Source organism: Zingiber officinale, chromosome 8B, assembly GCF_018446385.1.
Source record: "Zingiber officinale cultivar Zhangliang chromosome 8B, Zo_v1.1, whole genome shotgun sequence".
Classification (NCBI taxonomy): Eukaryota; Viridiplantae; Streptophyta; class Magnoliopsida; order Zingiberales; family Zingiberaceae; genus Zingiber; species Zingiber officinale.
In genome coordinates, this window is record NC_056001.1 from 105,104,292 (window position 1) to 105,123,121 (window position 18,830).

The window sequence follows — 18,830 nt, forward strand, 5'->3', positions numbered from 1 at the left end:
GATGGGGACGATGAATTCAGGAAGAGATCATAATCATTTTCGGCCGAATCACGATCATGATCCTACCACAAATGAAAGTGGCACATCTCTTGGACCACAAAAAGTGGTCCAAAAAATCCTGCCTCGCTTGTGTAAGGTGCTACTACTGCTAAAAAATAGTTGATTATCATTTATTTCAGATGTACTATACATGTGAAGGAAAATAAATTATAGGATTAATTCACAGAGGACGTGACTATCTAAAACTATTGCTGCTGCCCACGTGGACAAGGATACAGATATTATAATTACTACAAGATGTTTTATTTTCGTGTGCTTCGTAGCATTTGCCCACGGTGAAACTCCAGTACTAGACGCGGACCACCGTTTGCATATTACTTCTTGGAGTGATCCGAGCTCGCAAGGGACGTTTCATCATGACGGCCAATTCGAGCATCTCTGTCAGGTCTACCTCCTCGCCTTCGACCGCAGCTTTCCACTCGAACTGCTTCACCAGATACCCCACGAAATACTCGAGGTGGAGCAGTGCAAGGGCCATCCCCCGGCATATCCTCCGCCCCACCCCAAACGACATTATCTTGATCTCCCGACTCTTTCTCAGATCACCCCCTTGCCTTCCCCTCCGGCCAAGAATCTCTCCAGTGGGAATAGTAAGAAATGAGATTAACTAGTAATTCTGTTTGAAAATAGAAGAAATAATGAGGCATAGTGCTTTGTTATGGCTGAGAGAAGAGTTTTTATTCCATAGAGAGACTTCCTTACAATCCTACGGATACTTAGATGAGCAAATAAAATGTCAATATCCAAAAATCAGGAGGGAGTCTCAAGCGAAGATCTTCTGACGCTCAAGTCAATACAATCCCAGACGGATGAATGAAGAATAGTAGAGAACGTGCATTCGAGAATAAGTTTTAGATGTTCAGAAAATGTATATTGCCAACGGAAAGAACCCCCCTTTATATACCACCTCTCATAACTTCCGCAATTATGAGGTAGCTAAGAATGTCAGAGGTTGTTCGGTAATGGAAAGTGTACAACCTAGACAATATGTAATAATTGTCCGAAAAATCTTCCATTTACTCATATGTATATCTGTTTTATCGTTTATAACTTATGTCGCTGTTGAGGCCCTTGAATAAATATGCTGTTATAAGTGGTTTGTGTTGATGCGGAAAGCATCAAACGATTGAACCTTAGTTTTGATAATGACAAAAATGATTCAAAGTTAAGTTTAATTGTTATCTAATGTGTTTGAATGAGTTTGCAGGAAAGTTCTAACCGCGGTTAGGAAAATCCTATGGGGCGGTAACCTTAGGTCCTAGGGAGTGGAAAACCCTAGGTGGAGAAAAAAACCTAAGGAGGGGTAACCTTAGGTCCTAGGGGGAGGTAACCCTAGGTGGAGAAAAACCCTAGGGGGTGGTAACCCTAGGTCCTAGGGGGTGGTAACCCTAGGTGGAAAGTCCAGTTTGTCTGGAAGACCGAACTGACATCAGGTATAATCTCTTGAGTGGAGTAGGTGAGGACGCGTTCCCCGGAAGAGGGAACAGTAGGCGTCGGTTCGACCTAGGGTTTTCTGTCAGAAATCCAAAGTCAGAACCGAACAGTCCGGAGACTGTCAAACACTTCACTTAATGTATTTATATGCGCTAACTTTGTTTTGTAGGATATGTTTGTGTTTTGGGATTAACATGTCTTGTAGGTACAAAAGAACAAGGTTTTCCCTCGGATGAACAGTATCGGAGGCGCCTCCATGGAGCTTGGAGGCGCCTCGGGTGCAAGGGGTGAGCTGGCTGTGAAGTGGAGCTGGAGGCGCCTTGAGGGAATCTGAGGCGCCTTGGGCCGCTACTTGGAGGCGCCTTGGACTAGCATGGAAGCACCTTCAAGAGGATCATCGACGACGATTTCAGCCTTCATCCACGCGGCTGACTCAACAACATTGAGGCGCCTTGGAAGGGGTTTGAGGCGCCTCCAATGACCTTTATAAGGGGTCTTGAACAACAACTTCAGATTATCAATTCACAAGTGATCTAGCCATTGTTTGCGCAAGAGACGCCCAGAAGTGCTGTTATAAGTCCCTGATGACCCGGAGCTTTAGAATCTACTACTTTTATTGTCGGTATAGTTTTTAATTACTATTAAGTTGTAATACTTGTGTAAACTTTTGCATGATATAGTTGTTGCCCAAAGTAAATGCTCAAAGAGCGTGGACCTTGGAGTAGGAGTCGCCCTAGGCTCTGAACCAAATAAACCATTGGTGTCCTTGTCTTCTGTGTGATTGCTTTCATTTCCGCTGCGTTTATTACTCGATAGTTTTCCGATTACGACATGTGAAAGCCACGAGCGCTATTCACCCCCTCTAGCGCAGTCTCGATCCAATAATTGGTACCAGAGCCCGGACTGCCAGAAGGTTTAATTGTCGACTATGCATAAGAGTTATGGTCTGATTGAGCCATGTGGGTATAATATTGACCTCGAATAAAGAAAGTGGGGGCTCCTATGTTCGGATCAAGAGGACCAGATACCAGGTAGGAAGTCCTAGTTGTGACTAGGCAAGGACGTCCTAGTAGGTCGGGTGGATCGAGGGGCAGGAAGACCAAGTGGGTTAAGGATCAGACGTGGGAAGCCTATGGTCCTTTGTTTGAAGGGGGGATTATTGGAGTTGCAAGGTTGCAAACATAGTCCCACATTGAAAATACATGGAAAAGATCACGAGTTTATAAGAGAAAAGATATCTCCATTGGCATGAGATCTTTTGGGTAGAGCCCAAGAGCAAAATCATGAGGGCTTAGGCCCAAAGTGGACAATATCATGCAATTGTGGAGATATCTAAATTTCTTTTCAATTTGATATCTAAAGCGGGGTAGCTTTGATTTGGTGCAATCACCAATCAAACATTTTTTTCATGGTGATTTCATTTTTCAGAGTCGATCGGAATCGGTACTCTTGCCGTCTTCCGATCTTATTTCTTTCGTAATCGGATTTATCTCGAAGTTGGTGCAACCCCACTCGAGATCGTAATTTATTTTTACTTTTATACCGTACTGCTAATCCAGGATCAAGTCCTGGGATAATCTTTTTGTTTATTTTTCGTGTGAGTTTTTCAAATGACCCAACAAGAAGGCTACAGCATAGTCCGTCCCCCGCTCTTCTCCGGCGAAGACTTCAGCTACTGGAAAGGCCGAATGGAGTCGTACCTGCAAATCCAGTTCGAAGTCTGGATGATCACCAAGACAGGCCTCAAACTCCCATTAGACGGCGCGGGCAAATTAGTATCATACGCAAACTATGACGCATCATTAATAAAGAAAGTAGAAGCGAACGCAAAGGCAACCTGCATACTCTAGTGTGGTCTGACAAAGGAGGAACTTAACATAGTAGGACCCTTCACAAGTGCAAAGGAGCTGTGAGAAAAACTAATCGAACTACACGAGGGTACATCAGAAACCAAGGTAAGTAAGCGAGATTTACTTTTCAATAAATTATATAATATCAAAATGCAGGAAGGAGAGACAACAAGCCAACTCCACGCCCGGATACAGGATCTACTCAACGGTCTACATGCAATAGGACAAAAAGTAGAGAACTGGGACATCTTGAGGTATGCCTTGAATGCTTTTTCGAGGAATACCCGTGGGCATCCATGGTAGATGCTTACAAGGTTTCCAAGGATCTCTCTTCCATTAAGTTAGATGAATTGTTTGTAGAATTTGAATTATATGAACAGGTAAACTCACAACCGGCCGAGAAAGGTGTTGCTTTGGTTGCAGGTACAAGCAGAACTAGAGAAGCAAAAACAAAGCGCAGAACCGAACAAGAATCAGAAGAAGATCCGGACTCTGACGACGACGATGAACTCACAACAGAACTCGTCAACCTGGTGAGGAAACTCTACAGAAAGAAGAGGAGCTTCAACAAAAAGAATGTTAAAAAAGTAATTCAGTCGAAGGAGGCCCAACCAAAGGGAAAGTTTGAGGTGACGTGCTACGGATGCAATTAGAAGGGGCACATTAAGGCAAACTGTCCAAATCAGAAAGATGCGAAGAAGCCAAGAAGGAAGAAAGCTTTGAAGGCAACCTGGGACGAGTCATCCTCAGAAGAGTCCGACGACAAACAACTCGAACAGACGACTTTTCTCGCGATGACAGCCCGGGACTGCATCAACGAATCTAGAAGCGAGGACGAATCGAAAGATGAGTCCGAGAGAAGCCACGTTTCCGCATCTGTTTTCGAAGGGCCAAACCCCTCTGTAAGTACAAATCGTCTATATAATTTAATTAATTATTTAATGCATAAGTTAGCAAAATCCAATGTTTGGATCAAGTCACTTCTAAAGGAGATAACATCCCTTAAAGAAGTGACTAATACCGAATCCTTGACTGACCCTGTTCAAATTGGAACCTCAACTCAAGTCCAAAAACTTGAGGAAGAGAATTTCAGCCTGAAAAGTCAAGTTAAGGATTTGAAGACTGCATTGGAACGGTTTACACTGGGTTCCAAGATTCTTGACTTGATTCTTGGAAAACAGAAAGTCGTATACAATCGATCCGGACTAGGATTTAAAGTTAAAAAGAAACATCGGTCTTATTTATCACTTATTAACAGACCGAATAGTAAGATAGTCCAAGTATGAGTACCTAAGTCCAACTTGGTCAATATTGGGTCCCCAAGGATCAAGTCTATTTCCTTGATAAACCATTTCAAGGCTATGATCCAGGGGGAGCCAATAGGAAAACCATATCTAGAATTGATTGATGATTGTTTATTTACTTGAATTATGCATGTTTAGATTAGGATAGATTAAGGACCTAGACAGAATTTACACTTGTTTAGTTAAACTTAGGGGTCTCAAAAGGAAAATTAAATATGACATTTCTTTGAGCAGTTCTGTCTAAGAAGTGGTGGATGATCTCATACCCAAGAAGGCCTAGTGCCTCGCCACAACCTGGGAACCGATCCTTGAAATACATATTTAATTGACTAATTGGAAAACCTAAGTTTAACTCAAATATAAATTAAGCCTTAGAAATAATCTAAATCAAAGATAATCATCTCGCAAAACTACTTAGGATTCCCTGATTGAGAACTTAGAATCGGGTGAAATGGATCTAGGCTGAACTTAATTAATTAACTTCTTAATTTAATTAATTCAATCAAATTTATTTAAAAATCTTTTAAAAACTTATTTAAAAATATTTTTTAAAAAACTTGTTTACAAATCTCTTAAAAAAACTTATTTAAAAATATTTTAAAAACTTATTTAAAAATCTTTTTAAAACTTATTTTAAAAGATCATTTAAAAATCTTTTTAAAACTTATTTAAAAATATTTTTTTTAAAAAACTTATTTAAAAATCTTTTGAAAAAAACTTATTTAGCAATCTTTTAAAAACTTATTTAAAAATCTTTTAAAAACTTATTTAAAAATATTTTTAAAAAAACTTATTTAAAAATCTTTTAAAAACTTATTTAAAATTCCTTTTTTTAAAAAAACTTGTTTAAAAATCTTTTAAAAAACTTATTTAAAAATATTTTAAAAACTTATTTAAAAAAGTTTTTGAAAACTTATTTAAAAAACTTTTAAAAACTTATTTAAAAATCTTTTAAAAAACTTATTTAAAAATCTTTTAAAAAAAACTTATATAAAAATCTTTTAAAAACTTATTTAAAAATATTTTATAAACTTATTTAAAAATCTTTAAAAAAAATTATTTATAAATATTTTTAAACTTATTTAAAAATCTTTTAAAAATTTATTGAAATATCTTTTAAAAAACTTATTTAAAAATCTTTGAAAAACTTATTGAAAAAAACTTTTTAAAACTTTTTTAAAAATCTTTTAAAAACTTATTTAAAAAACTTTTTCAAACTTATTTAAAAATCTTTAAAAAAAAACTTATTTAAAAATCTTTTAAAAATTTATTTAAAAATCTTTTGAAAATTTATTTAAAAATATTTTCAAAACCTATTTAAATTTTTTTTAAAACTTATTTAAAAATCTTTGAAAAACTTATTTAAAAATCTTTTTAATATTTTTTTTAAAAAAACTTTTAAAAACTTATTTAAAATTTTTTTAGAAACTTATTTAAAAATCTTTTAAAAAAAAAACTTATTTAAAAATCTTTTTAAAAAAACTTATTTTAAAATCTTTTAAATTTTTTTTTAAAAATCTTTTAAAAACTTATTTAAAAAACTTTTTCAAACTTATTTAAAAATATTTTAAAAACTTATTTTAAAATCTTTGAAAACCTATTTAAAAATATAAAAAAAAACTTTTAAAAACTTATTTAAAAATATTTTAAAAGCTTATTGAAAAATCTCTTAAAAACTTATTTCAAAATCTTTTTTTTTAAAAAAACTTATTTAAAAAACTTTTAAACTGATTTAAATAAGTTATTTTTTTTTTCAGAATCAAAATAATTCACTTAGCTAAAAGTTTTACAAGAAAATTAAGTGTTTATCAAAGTATGCTTTTCCCTCTTTAAAAGCTAAGTGTTTATTTGCCGCCCTATTTTTGAAAAATAAACTAAAATTATTTCTGAAGAATTTAGGTTTCTCAAAGCTAAAGAAATTCAAAGAAATTCTTTTTTTCCCTTAGTTATTTTGATATATGGCAAAGGGGGAGAGGATAATGAAATTCAAAGAAAGTTTGAAAGTTTGAATTTTTATAATTTAAGTTTAGTAAAGGGGAGCTTTTATTAAGGGGGAGTTCTTATAAGATTCTATTAAGAAGGAGCTTTATTTGTGCTTATTAATTTGATGCTTGTGCTAAACTTTTACTTATGCTAGTAACCTTTTTTATTACATCTTTCTGCTTAACTTTGAATTTGAGTTGCCATAATCAAAAAGAGGGAGATTGTTGATGCGGGAAGCATCAGACGATCGAATCTTAGTTTTGATAATGCCGTAACCTTAGGTCCTAGGGGGCTGAAAACCCTAAGTGGAGGAGAAATCCTAAGGAGGGGGTAACCTTAGGTCTTAGGGGGAGGTAACCCTAGGTGGAGAAAAACCCTAGGGGGTGGTAACCCTAGGTCCTAGGGGGTGGTAACCCTAGGCGGAAAGTCCAGTTTGTCTGGAAGACCGAACTGACATAAGGTATGATCTCTTGAGTGGAGTAGGTGAGGACGTGTTCCCCGGAAGAGGAAACAGTAGGCGTCGGTTCGACCTAGGGTTTCCGATCAGAAATCCGAAGTCAGAACCGGACAGTCTAGAGACTGTCAAACACTTCACTTAATGTATTTATATGTGTTAACTTTGTTTTACAAGATATGTTTGTGTTTTGGGATTAACATGTCTTGCAGGTACAAAAGAATAAGGTTTTCCCTTGGATGAACAGTATCCGAGGCACTCCATGGAGCTTGGAGGCGCCTCGGGTGCTAGGGGTGAGCTGGCTGCGAAGTGGAGCTAGAGGCGCCTTGGACCGCTGCTTGGAGGCGCCTTAGACTGGCATGGAGACGCCTTCAAGAGGATTAGCAACGACGATTTCAACCTTCATCCACGTGGCTGACTCGACAACATTGAGGTGCCTCCAATGACCTTTATAAGGGGTCTCGAATAGCAGCTTCAGATTATCAATTCACAAGTGATCTAGCTATTGTTTGCTGCACAAGAGATGTCCAGAAGTGCTGTTATAAGTCCCTGACGACCCGGAGCTTCAGAATCTACTATTTTTGTTGTCGGTATAGTTTTTAATTACTATTAAGTTGTAATACTTGTGTAAACTTTTGCGCGATATAGTTGTTGCCCAAAGTAAACATTCAAAGAGTGTGGGCCTTGGAGTAGGAGTCGCCCTAGGCTCCGAACCATGTAAACCATTGGTGTCCTTGTCTTCTGTGTGATTGCTTTCATTTCTGCTGCGTTTATTACTCAATAGTTTTCCGATTACGACACGTGAAAGCCACGAGCGCTATTCACCCCTCCTCTAACGCATTCTCGATCCAACAGTTTGCTGATAAGAGACACAATAATCCTTAAAGAAGGTTTTAGTAGAATATTATCTGTCATATGGTTGTTATTCTGACAGATTATTAGGATTCTCTGCTCATGTTGTCAGTTGAGTATATTCCGGCCGGCCCATAAGGCCGACCGTCTTTATGCTGTCCTTGCATTATGTTGCTCAGTTATGTTTTGCATAGTATAAGCGATCTATTTGAAAAATGATATGCTGAATTGGGCGTGCTGAAATCTGTTCAAGAAACCATATGACAAATTGTGTGTGCTAAAAGTCCATTTTGGAATAAATATGAAGCTAAGTGCCTTAGATCCGACCGACCTTTTATCTGGTTGGGCATGCATATATAGAGATATTTGTGAGAATAAGTGCCTTATGCTCGACCGACCTTTTATCTGGCCGAGTATGCATAGAGAGATTTGTGAGCCTCGAGGAGGCCGACCCTTAATCTAACTATACTTATGGCAGGTCGATTGTGAGGTGGGTTAGATATTCCGACCGACCTATTATAGGATCGAAAAGAATTTAGATATCTTCACAATAGTATGATATTATCTACTTTGGGCTTAAACTTTCATGGTTTTGCTCTTGAGCTCTACCCAAAAGGCCTCACGCCAATGGAGATATTTTTTTCTTATAAACCCATGATATTTCCCATGTGTTTTCAATGTGGGACTATGTTTGCAACATTTCAACCCCAACACTGTTGGTGCATTATTCCCTTGGTCTAGGTTGACCTAGTTGACTGAGCTTGAATTGATTCAAGCTCGAATCTTGATGTTTAAGTTTCGATGTTTGATAATACATGTAGACAATACATGGAGATTGCAGGTGCAATTGTTCATGTGGGGAGATTGTGAAGGAGAGTCAAGTAGGTCAAGGTTGACTGGATACTTGACTGGAAAGTCCTGGTGAGTGAAGCCAGACAGATGTTAAGTCCTAGTGAGTGAAGCTAGGCAGAAGAAAAGTCCTGATGAGTGAAGCCAGACAGAAGGAAAGTCCTGGTGAGTGAAGACAGGCAGATGAGAAGTCCTAGTGAGTGAAACTAGGCAGAAGGAAAGTCCTGGTGAGTGAAGCCGGGCAGATGTTAAGTCCTAGTGAGTGAAGCTAGGCAGAAGGGAAGTCCTGGTGAGTGATGCCAGGTAAAGAAAATTCAGATGGGTCAAGGTTGACCAGACATCTGGTGAAAGTCCAAGTAGGTCAAAGGGATTGACCGGATACTTGGCACAAGGAGAAAAGTCCAAGTGGGTCAAAGAGATTGACTGAACACTTGGTGAGGGAGTCCTAAACAGGTCCAGGGTGATCGGATACTAGGCATGATCTACCAATAGATCATGGTTGACCAGATGTTGGTTTAGGGGACTTTGGACTTGGTTTTGGGCAAAAATAAGGAGCTGGATCGATCAGCCGATCGATTGGCTCATGCCCAATCGATCGGCTGATCGATTGGGTGAGTCTCCGCGACAAAGGCTTCCCCAATTGATCAGCCGATCGATTAGGGAGAATTCCTGATCGCACAGAAAGCCTCCCAATCGATCGGCCGATCAATTGGGAGCCTCCAATCGATCGGGAGCCTCCAATCGATTGGCTGATCGATTGGGAGTTGCGATTTCGTGGAATATGCCTGGATCAATCGGCTGATCGATCCACGCAATTCCTAAGAGCACAGAGGCGCTCTGGATCGATCGATCCAAAGCCTCCCTAATCGATTGGGAGCAATCCAATAGATTGGGATTCGACCGTTGGCGCAGATATTAGCCGTTGGCGAGCGTTTCTTCGGTACTTTTCTTCAATTCCACTCCACGAGCGATCACAGCTTCTCCATAGAGTTATGACCGCCAGTTCTTGAAGATTATTGGAGGCTTGTGCTGGTGCACGTTCAAGTCAAGAGGCGAGGAAGAAGTTAGGGTTAGGGTTTCTTGTGCTAACTTGTAAGATCTTATTGTATTTTGTTTCCCTTACCTTTCTTCTTGTACTGAGAGCTTGTAAGGCTTCTCCGCCTTCGGTAGTTACCGAAAAGGAGTGATTTCATAGTGGAGGGTGCGTGAGTGTGTGGATCCTTGGACTAGTCACCTCTTCTTGAGGTGGATACCAAGTAAATCCCTAGAGTTTGCATTGTTGTGTTGTTTCTAGTATTTTCCGCTGCTATCATCTTGAAGAAACAAGCAACGATGAGCACGAGATCGCGCCGAGCTATTCACCCCCTCCCCCCTCCCCTCTCCCCTCTAGCTACATTTTCGGTCCCAACACTCCCCCTCTCAAACAAAGGACCACAGGGTCCCTCTCAAGTGTCGGGTCATGCTTGATCTACTCAGGGTCTCCCCTCGAGTATCGGATCACTCTTGATTTGCTTAGAGCCTCCCCTCAAGTATCAGGTCACTGGCCTGCTCATGGCCTCCCCTACTTCATTCAGGGTTTCACCCACATGGTTCAATCTTGGATCATGGCTTTGGCTCGTGCTTCTTTCGGTGGTTAGTCCGATGAAGAGTGACCTCGCTCTGATACCAATTGTAGGATTAAAAAAAAAATTTAGATATTTCCACAATAGTATGATATTGTCCATTTCAGGCCTAAGTTCTCATGGTTTTGCTCTTGGGCTCTACCCAAAAGGTTTCATGCCAATGGAGATATTTTTTTCTTATAAACCCATGATATTTCCCATGTGTTTTCAATGTAGGACTATATTTGCAACCTTGCAATCCCAACACCTACAAGGTTGTTCGTTTTTAAATTCGACCGGCTATTGAGTGATCGGACATGCTATCTTTTCAGTTCAAGAGTAAAGCATTAACCCCCTTATACTTGACCGGCTTAAGGGCCAGTCGACCCTCTCCCGAACGACTTGTAATCCGATCAGGCTAGACCCGAGAGCCTTAGCACTGGGAGAAAAACGAAGCGAGGTGGGGATGTTCTCTTCCCTTGACTTTAACCACCACATCACCTTGACATTGACCGCTACATCACCTTAACCTTGACCACCACATCATCTTCTGGGCCTTCTCTTTACAACTCGTATCACTAGCATTCCCTTCAAGCCTAGTCGAAGGAGGTGTAGCTGACTGACTGTACCCAAGTCTATCTTTCTTCCACTCACCCCTTTTACTAAGTTCGTCCTGAATTTTATATTTTAATTGGCACCTAAGGTATTTCGTAATATTTTTTTTTCAAAAATGTAACTATCTGTTAGTGGCTGGCTATTCATAAGAAAGTACCGAGGACACATGGAGAGACATTTTGGCAGCAGAATGATTTGACTGTCACCTTCATCATAAATACCTATTTATGGGTGAACATCACATGGCACCACTCCTAATTTTTTAAAGCGACCTCTGACACATGCTTTTTTCGTACGGACTAACGACACCTCTTCTCTTGCAGATCAACAATTCGCTGTGTGCCTATTTTTTGATCGAATAGCGATAATTAGGTTACACTTTGTAAAAAAACCCTAAACAACTCAAACTCTCAACACTTTGCCTTTCATATTTTCTAATTTTCTCTCTGGCGAACTCTCTTCTACAAAATTATTCTCTTTTATGCCCTAAGTGATCTAATAAGTTGCTCGTTCTTTGTTTGCTTTGCGTTCTCTCATGGCTCAAGAATCCTTCGCCCCTTGGTATACTCTTACCTGTTCGAATTTTGACGATTTTGATAAAGCTTACATCCGCTCTGTTGGTGTAAGTACCTTGTAGTGATTTTGATGTGATCAACCAAGTCATGTTAGGTTATGTTGGTATTTAACCACTGTGTCTAAGTGTGTAGGAACTTAGGAGCACAAGAAGTCGAGCGAAAGACGCATATAGCGAGAAGGACGGCACGGGAGAGAGCCGATGGGCTCGGTGTGTCCGAGGGATGAGGTGTTGCGGAAGAGTATGCTAACAGATGATAAGGAGGTACGTGGCATTTTTGAGAGACGAGAAGTCAGATCGGAAGACTGCTCGAAGGCTGGAAGTTAGGTTCGGGTGAGCCCTATTCCAGATGGTTGAGATCACCCAAATGTAAAATTAAAGATAAAATAGAAAAGGAAAACTCACATTCAAATTTTTCGCATGTTCCAGAAAGAAATTACAAACATCATCGAAGATTTAACTGGTATATTAAGAGCAAAATTAGGAAAATATCACAGAATATATTTCTATTAAATTTTCGATTAATCTTGTAGGAAGGAACTTATTTTGGGTTTCAAAATCATATTTAAATTATTTTTTTTTTATTTTTAGAAAGAAAGTTAAATATTTAATTTCTTTAAAAGACTTTGTCTAGAAAGTGGTTGTTGCTCTAATATCCAAGAAGGCCTAGTGCCTCGCGACAGTCTGGAAGTCAATTATTAAAATAAGTATTTAATTAACTAACTGTTAAACAATTAGTTGTTATAAAAATGCTTTCAATTGTTTGCCAACAATTTAGCTAGAAATTAATTAGAAGTTAATTTTTCCGAGAGAGATAACTTTATCACTTATCTAAAAAGAAATAATGTGGAAAAGACCTTATTTTTTGCTTAACGATAATTTCAACTTTATATGAATTTTTTTATCTGTCTTATATAGGTTAAATATTTTTTTTAAAAAAATTTCATTGATAAATCTAGATTATTTGAAGCTTAAACTTTAATATTTTTTTTTTAGAATTTTCCCTTAGACTTTTGTTTTAGACTTTCCAAATAATATTTTTAATGTACCCCACTTTTAATATGATCAAAAGGAGTAGTAGTAAAGATTAAATGGGGGGGGGGGGGTAGTATAATTTTTTAATTTTAATACTTATAAAAATTTTATAACTGTTATTTTTGTAGTTTACCCTAACTTAACTTGAGTTTGTTCACATTAAAAATAAGGAGATTGTAAGTATCTGGTGATGATTTTGATGTGATCAACCAAGTCAAGTTAGACCCTGTTAATATTTAACCCCTGTGTCTATGTGTGCAGGAACTTAGGAGCATAGGAAGTTGAGCGAAAAACGCAGCTAGCGAGAAGGACGACACGAGAGAGAGAGCCGACGGGCTCGCAGCATTGGAGGGACGAGGTCATGTGAAAGAGTACGCTAGCGGGCGAGAAGGAGGTACGCGATGTTTCCAAGGGATGAGAAGCCGGAGTGAAAGATTGCTCGAACGCCGGAAGTTGGGTTCGAGTGAGCTTGATTCCAGATGGCCGAGATCACCCAAGCGAGTAGAGCCAGAGTAGAAGACCCGAACCAATCCGAGTGGAATCAGAGCGGAAGGCCGGGACGAAAAGCCATCAGAATGTTGACTTTCTAAATCTGGGCGCCCGGAACCCTTCCAGGCGCTCAGAGAAGGATTTTATTTGGAACGCAACGTGGCACATTCTGTTACGATGGGGATAAAAGGTTATCCCCTTAGGCGCTTGGAACCCTTCCAAGCACCTTGACTAGGGTTATAAATACAACCTTGGTACTAGAAGCTTAGATGAATACTTATAAACGCTTCTAGTGTTAGAGTACAAACTAAAAGCCTAGCTTTTGTAAACATTTATTTTTGAAATAAAAGAATCACATTGGTCAAATATCTACATTCATTTGTTAAGTGTAATTGTTCAATTAATTTATATTGTAGATAACATGGCGTGTGGTGCCACACACAGAAGATCATGTTATCAATTCTTTATAAATTATAAACAGTTGCTCACGACTAAGATGGAAAGGAACAAAACCATTGGAATAGTTATAGTGTAATTAGGTATTAGTTTATCTTGACTAATAAATTACACTAGTACACTCTAAATGTATTGAGTAGGACCATTTTAGGTAAGGTCTTTTTATACTGACTTAATAAAAGAATTATACCTTAGTTATTATGGAAGTGTGTGCTCTTAATCCTAATATAATAACAAGCATATATATTTAATATTTATTTCTTTAACTTATCAAAGGGTGAGATTTAGCTCGATAAATCAATAGGCTCGATAAGTTAGGAAATGATATTACTTATAGTGTGTGTTGTTGATTATAGAAGGAAACTGTGTCCTAGTAATCTAGGTTGAGAATGCCCCCAAGAGGAGCTCATAAGGATTGTCATGTTAAACCCTGCAGGTGGACTTAGTCTGACATGACAATGAGGTTGAGTGGTACTACTTTTGGACTAAGACATTAATTAAAGTGAGTTGTCAGTAACTCAATTAAATTAATGGACATTCGATATCTTAAACACAGGGAGACTAACACACTCATGATAAGAAGGAGCCCATAATGTAATTTGAGATTGGTGTGGTAGTGTAATAATAACTCTCTAGTGGAATGAGTTATTATTGATGAACTTGAGTTGTGTGTTTAGGGCGAACACGGGATACTCAAGCTCGTCGGAAGGCCAAAATCAATTTCTCCTCTAGGTCCCTATCGTAGCCTCAATGAAGCTTTAAATCCGCTCATGAAAATCTCATCTTGGTGTCCAAGAGGGGGTTGACCCATGGCTTGGTGACCAAGTCATAGGGGCTAGCCACTTACTTCTCAAAGGGGTCGGCCCTTTGCTTGGTGCTCAAGCAAGAAGGGGCCGGCCAATATAATTCAAAGTTGGAGGGGTGTTTTGAATTTTTAAAATATTCTCTTTGTAGATATCTACAAGTTTTAAAAGAGAGATTTTAAAATATAAAGCTTTCCTTATTTGAATTAGGCCACATGATTTAAAAGAAAGTTTAAAAGTTTTAAAACTTTCATTTTTTAACCATCCTCATGGTTTTTAGAAAAAAGGAAGAGAAGTTTTAAATTTGAAACTTTCTATTTTTGTAACTATGTTAAAAAAGAAAATTTTAGAAGAGAAGTTTTAAAATTTAAAACTTGGTTTTAATTTTTAAAACTTTCCTTTTTTAACATCCACATTAAGAAATTAAAAGAGAACTTGTAAAATTTTATAAGAGATTTAATTCTTTGCTTATAAATTTTTTTACAAGAATATTTCTTTCCTTTAAAGGGCCGGCCACCCTTACTTGGGCACCAAGCAAGGGGCCGGCCAATCATCCAATCAATGATTCAATCATTGATTGAATCAATCAAGGGAAACAAAAGGAAAAATAAAAGGGGAAAAGGAAAAACAAGAGGAAGATTTTAATTTTTGTAAAAATATTTTCCTTATTTGCCTTGGGCAAGTAATATAAAAGAAGGGGAGGGGAGGCCTCATGAGACATCAATTCTTATTCTCTTGCTTGTGCTCCCTCTTGTGGCCGACCCTCTCTCCCTCTCCTTTCCCCTTGCTCTCTTATTTCTTTGTGGTGGTGGTGGCCGGATTTTAGAAAAGGAGGAAGAAGACTTTGGGTGGTGTTCGTCTTGGAGGATCGTCGCCCACACGACGTCCAAGAGGAGGCGAGGAATACGGCAGAAGATCTCGAGGTTATTAGCATACAAAGAAGAGGTATAACTAGTATTTATTTTCCGCATCATGCTAGTTCTTCTTTGTACGAATTCCAAACACAAGAGGCATATGATTCTAGAGTTTCAGATTTGTTTCGAAGTTGTGTTTCTTTTATTTTATTTTTCGGATTTGTGATTCGATTGTTCTTTTCGGTTAAACCTAATGTTATTTTAGGAAATTAAATATTGAATTTCTATTAAAGGCTTTGTTGAGGCAGTAGTGGATGATCCCATACCCAAGAAGGCCTAGTGCCTCACCATGTTTGACCTGGGAGCTGATTTTAGAAATAAATATTTAATCAACTTTATAACATAGGTGGATTTGGATCAATAGTGTTAAGTTCTGCTTGCGATCCAAATCTAAACCATTAAGAACATATAATTTAAATTTGGAATCAATAATGTTAAGTTCCGTTTGTGATTCCTAATTTAACTTCCAAAGAACACAATAGGCTGTTTAGGAAAGATTCGACACTTGTATAAAATTTTTGTACAGTGGAACCGATACGATCTTCCTAAGACCAACCAACATCTAGTTTATTCTACTACTTGTTTGTGAGTCATCAACACTGTAAGTGGCTTCTCTGTCTGAATGAGACTTTGATAGTGAGCTTCAACTTTCTTGGATTAACAACTTTCCCAATTATAACCAAGTAAAGCTCGTTGTGCCTCTTTTTTTAGTTTCTTATTTATTTTATGCAAGTGTTAGTTTAATTAAGTTTTAATGTTTGAGGAAGGTTCGTGTTATTTTTGTAGGGCTATTCACCCTGCTCTAGCTCGCTGCCGAGGGTCCAACAGTTGGGACTTTGATGCTTCTAGAGGGGGGGGGTGAATAGCTCGTCACTCAAATCGTCGCTTCCTACGCTTGTTAGTGCACAACGGAAATACAAAACAAAACTAACAAATAGAAAGTTAAACCTAGAGGCAATAACCAAGAAATGAAACCTCTAACACGTTTACGTAACATGGTTCGGAGATCACTTACTCATAATCCACGGCTGTTCGTAAGGTGGACGATCCCGATCCATCGGTGGATGATTCCCCGAAAAACTTTCAACTAGCTTGAGTAGCTCCTTGTGGGTGGAGAAATCTCACCACAACTCGCACAAGACTACATTAGATCATTTGAGCACTTGGAGACTTTAATTAGGATTAACCACCACTAATTTTATCACCTTACTCAAGCATCTCGATCTCCATTAAATAGAGCTCAGATGGAAACATCTAAGCAATATTTCTACCACCAATCGACTGCCATATTTATCAGTCAACCGGCTTTCGTAGATTTTGACCGTTACATGCCAACAGCTTGATATCAGTCGACTGATGAAAACATCAGTTGACTACTATAGTAACGCTATAGCAATGCTACAGTACTTGGAATTTTATCCTGAGTATAATATCTCATATACTCGTCCTTGCCCGGATAACCTAGACCTAGTTTTCTAGTTTCCTCCATTAGCCTTGTGTTCCTCGAATGCCTCCCTATCCTTCCTGCCGTACCTTCTGGAGCTTCCATCGGCCTTGTCATTGTTGTCGAGTCTTCCTTTTCCAAGGGTCCGTTTCTCCAGGACTTCATCGATTGCCAAGTTACACTTGGACTTACGTTGCCAAGACTACATGCTTGGACTTACACTGCCAAGACTCACCCTTGGACTTTCCTCCTTTGCCAATATCATACTGGGACTTTCTTTGTTGTACCTATATCCTGCACAATTACAATGCATATCAAATACAACAATAAACTTAACTTAAACCTTTGCCCAAACATCAAAATCTAGGGTACCCAGATTGCTCCAATACGCTCTAGGTATGAAATCCCTAAGAGTTTTCGAATTATTATTCCTTCTCCGGACGCTCGTCCTTACCATTCTCTTGCTAACCACATCATTTTCTTTAAGGACCAGTTAGCAGTTAGTTTACGTTTCTCCATCCCTCCGTTCATGTCAAAGGAGAGTCGGTATTTTAATATCACTTTACAACAATTTGTTCTGAATGTCTTCAGCGCTATGTGCGACATGTTTATGCTATTTTTCCTATATGACATTCCTCCCACTCCTTACAATCTTCATTTGTTCTCTTACCCTAAAAAATCAGAACCAGGCTTTATCCTTTTTCAATCCCACCCAAAGTTGTTTTTTAGGACATGTCTTTCTCGAACAAGGGTTGGAAATCTCGTTTTTTCTTCATTGAGTTGCCTAAGCTAGCCCCTTGGTCTACTGGATGATAGTCCTCCCTTTCTCCTCTTCCTGACCTAGAAAATTACAAGCGTGACCCTTCTTTTATCTCATACTCCACTAAGCTGAGTGGCCAACTCTTTAAAATCCACAAATGGTTGTGCGAAGACTTTCTGTACTTGTTTGGCTTGAGCCCCATTCGAAAGAGGCTTTCCTGCTCCTTTGGTAAGTCTTGATAACTTAGTCATTGTATTATCACTAATTAAGATATTTTTTATTATATGCAGTGGACGCCATCTTTGAAGCCCTGGTTCCTGAGGAGATTAACCTAGAAGAAGAAGAGCTCGTTGCGTAGGAGCGAGCACTGTTAGAAGAGTGAGTTGCCCAACTGACCGTCCCTTCTAATGGAGCCTCTAGTAGCCGAACGACCGAATCCAGTGCGACCACTGCTTCTGGGGAATTATCTCTCGATCCTCTCCCAGTGTCTAAGGATTCTCCTACGGAAGCGAAAGCTACTCCAAAGAGAAGCAAAAGGGGCAAGCTTGTACACGCCCAAGTCCTTGAAGGACGAGCGCCCCCCCCTGAACCCCCCCCCCCCCCCCCCCCCACACACACACATTTATCTCTCGCTTGAGAGGAACAAGAACAGTCTTCCGAGCGGACCTTGTCCGCCCTTCCTTCTGCTAGTCCAACGTCGATAGCTGCTCAAGAACATGTCACTTCTTTGCTAGGCAACTCTCCGACTCCTGCTCCCCATCCGAGGACTCTTTCTATGTCCACCTCTACTGTGCTTAGGAGGCCTTATCAATTTTTGACCACCCTTGATCTACCGTCCATCCAAGGCATAGCTTCTCCATTGATCGCTCCTTAATTACTGGCCAAATACTTCTGAGGGGTCGCCTAACCTAGGCTTGGGTGGTAGCGGACAACCAGCTGAGCGAGCTTACTCCCATGGCACTAGCTAATGTGTATTCATATGAAATGACCAAGGTAATTTAATTTATTTATTGTTTCTCATGTTATATATCTCTAACACTGTTTGTCTTCTAGAGATGGATGATCGGGATGAGCCTCGTATAACAATTGTCAGCCCTAGCTCAGGAAAATGAATCCTTGAGGTAGCACGCCTCTGAAGCTGCTACCGTACCCTCCCGTTATTGGCTGAGCGAGCTAGAGACTTGGCTTCAAGAAGCACAAAGGTTGGCAAAAATTGAGCTATAGAAATCGGCCAAATTAAAGATCTCCATGGAAACTTCTGAAGCCCAACTCCGATCAGACACAACTCTCCGAGAAAAAGTGAATGCGGAGCTAGATGGGAAAACTTTAGAGGTTGAAGACCTTTTCGCTTTG